The sequence below is a fragment of the Rhinopithecus bieti genome, unplaced genomic scaffold (assembly GCF_001698545.2).
Source record: "Rhinopithecus bieti isolate Rb0 unplaced genomic scaffold, ASM169854v2 scaffold_72161, whole genome shotgun sequence".
In the NCBI taxonomy this organism is placed as follows: Eukaryota; Metazoa; Chordata; class Mammalia; order Primates; family Cercopithecidae; genus Rhinopithecus; species Rhinopithecus bieti.
Genome location: NW_016828382.1, coordinates 1789572 through 1792732, shown reverse-complemented (window position 1 = coordinate 1792732; position 3161 = coordinate 1789572).

The window sequence follows — 3161 nt, the reverse complement described above, 5'->3', positions numbered from 1 at the left end:
GATTTAAAAATTCTTACTAAGGAAATAAAACTTTAATATACGATATGATATTGTCTAATAATTAAAAAAGACAATGGATGCTCAATTAGTTTTGAGATATCTATGACTGTAGGGATACAAATCACTAAGTTTCTCAGATATACAGCTTTTTTTGTCATTGGCTTGATGTCACACATTTCCAATCTCTTGCAAGCCTCCAGGCTCTGGCTGTGTCTACCTGCTTGTTTCCAATGTATCTTAATGAAAAGTGCAAAAGAAAAACCTACCAATTAACTTGTGTGATTTGTTTATGTTAGACCCAATTTTCTATTGTTTTAATGATCGATAAGTTTTTCACTTTTTGTCTGTGACATCAGATAGCCTCTCTGGTATGGTCAGGTGTTTCTCTTTCACTGGGTCTTGTATAAATAGATGATCACATAGGGGTGTTTAATATGAGAGTGTTTTGGCTTCTTAATTTTTATAAAATAATTCTGTCGTGGGACTTTATCATGGAATTCCAGGATCAGAAATAATTTCTAGACTTTTCTCAAATTTCCATTCAAATCTGTGACATGATACAAACTGAGTGAAGGATTGTCAGCTTTTAGTTTCAGGAATGTTCTTCACAACCCCTTGATTTTGAAAATGTTTAAATGAGAGTCACACTGTATAAGATGTAGAAAAAGTGCTCCCTCTGCTGACTTCATGGCAACTGAACTGCAAGTCATAACAGTGTGGAGCCAGAAGAGGCCAGGGCTCATCCAGTCCCCTGCATTTCCTCATAGGAAAAAAAGAGAAGAAGCCCAGAGATATTAAGTATCTTCCCAAGGTCACAGAGCTACCTAGAGTCAGCACTAGCACTAGCGGCCAGCTCTATCATATCCCTCAGTCAGTCAACTACTTCCCATTGCAGTATCTTGGACCAAGTAAGCTGAACTTGATTGAGCACCCTTCATGAAGCTTTGTAACAAACCATAGAACAAAGGAAACTGAAATTAACACTGGAAAACTATGTAGGATTTTCGAGCATTGTTAATTTATTTAGAAAATTATCTGAATCAGAATAATGGGAAAACAGCATTTCAAATATTTTGAGCTGTATTTTGATGCCACTACTGTAGTAATACTAGTTTCATAACCAAAAAGGACTAAGAGTGAATCAGAGGATAATACAATGTTTTTAGCATGTGTATAATTTTGGTAGAATGAGATAAAAAACTTCAGAGTTGGGCTAGATTTTATAAGTCAGTTATTTAGTCCAAGTACCCATATGGTAACATGATAAGATAAAGTTAGAACAGAAATGCAAAAATAATATTGTCTATATTGCATCTAAAATCTGAAAAAATGTTATTTTGGTCATTGATTTAATGAATTAAAAGGCTGAAGTCATTATAATTCACTAAAGAGGCTTCTATACGTGTGGTGAAATTTCAGCTAAAATGATTTTCCAACTTCAGGCAAATATGAATCTTGAGTCAATGTTTTATGAGCATAGTATTATAAAATTTAATTTTACATACATATATTTTACGTAATCTTTAAAAGATTAATTTTATATACACATATTTCTTAGCAAACTTTATATTGAATTGAAAAAAAGGCCCTTCCCTCCCCTCCAAAGAGCTAACCTTAAGCACGTTTTCAAGGCACTAGAAACAACACTTTAATAGCTATGTAAAATTTGGAGTTTTAGTTCCTATCATTGTGAAACTATTTTTCATTTAGTTCCCTGTTTCTGGCCATCCAGGCCATGACTTTGGTTATTGCCCGTCACCTGAGATTTGTTCAAAAGTTATGTAAAAGGAGGCTCAGCCTGCTCCTTTCTATGTCACAGGTCAATTCTTAACCTTTCCATGGAAAGTGATTGCCAGCAGAGCCTCTGGAGAGACATGGCTGGGCAAACACACGAAGGACTTTTACATTAGCTAGAAATGAACAGAGCTCTCATGAATGACTTAAGACCATTATATTGCCAAAAGCTGGCTGTACTGTTGTGATCATGGTATTCTACTTCAGGTAGCAACCTGATATTTTTCATTAAACAAAAATTCTTAACCTATTGGACCCTCAGCTCAATATATTTAGATCCACCCATTGTTCTCACTGTTATTTTAAACAAGTTCAAGATGGATTTACAGTGCATGCTAAAGTCCCATGGAAGTTCCAGTTTTTCATAGAAGAATTTAAGTAAGGGATTGATGTAGGAAATTATCACATATTTTCTGTGATTAAGATGGGATTTATACTAGAAAACATGCACAGCATGTACTTTAAAAATATGCTATTCTAGGAGTTCTACGTTTGTTTTAAAATTGGGTTTCTTATGCTTGTTCAGAGACTCCATATTGAAAACTCCAAACAAATATAAAACCACCTTTTAAAAGTTGGTATTTTAAAATTCTAAATTCAGTGCTGCCTAGTTTGTCTGACACGAGGGACAAACGGTCAATGGTTTAGAAAACTAAAGCTTCTATGTTCAAATGCCAATGCTGTTTTTCATTTTTGAAGTTTATTTTAGTGGAAAGCGTACTAAAATGTATTACACATATCCTCTAAAATGTCTTACCCTGGACATACTTAACCTTTCTCAATAATTCAGGGTCAGCGTTGTAAACATCATTTTTGCACTATGCATGACATCTGGGAGTAATTTGCACCTGCACCAAATTCTTTTTGAGTTCTACCTGCTTTTTATAGGGTTTTTCAGTCTCTTTACGCACAGCTAGCCTGTCAGCTGTCATGTCTTGAAGCCTCAGCGTGCTTCCTCCAACTCTTATCTAATTTGCTACCTCTGACTTACTGTGGGCTGGGAAACCATTTAAACACACTACCACACCCATTTGAAATGTGCTAAAATTAGAGTAAATAGGCTCTGACAGAGGACCTGAAGGGTTGTTCTACAAGTAAATTGTATGAATTTGTAGAATCTGTGACCTTTTCTTCCCAAAGCTTTTTGTTTCCTTTAACTTCCAGATTCTCAGCGATGCTTCTTATCAGATTACTTATGCAAAAGCCTTCAAATACATTATATATTTTGCCATCATTTTATTACATAAAAATAAAAGCAACTTGCTAATGGTTTTAGCCCACAACTAACCACAAAGTAAACAAATTTGCATGTCAGGAATAAGTTATTTGATTGGATGAACACTTCTCTCCAGTTGTGAAGAATAGGG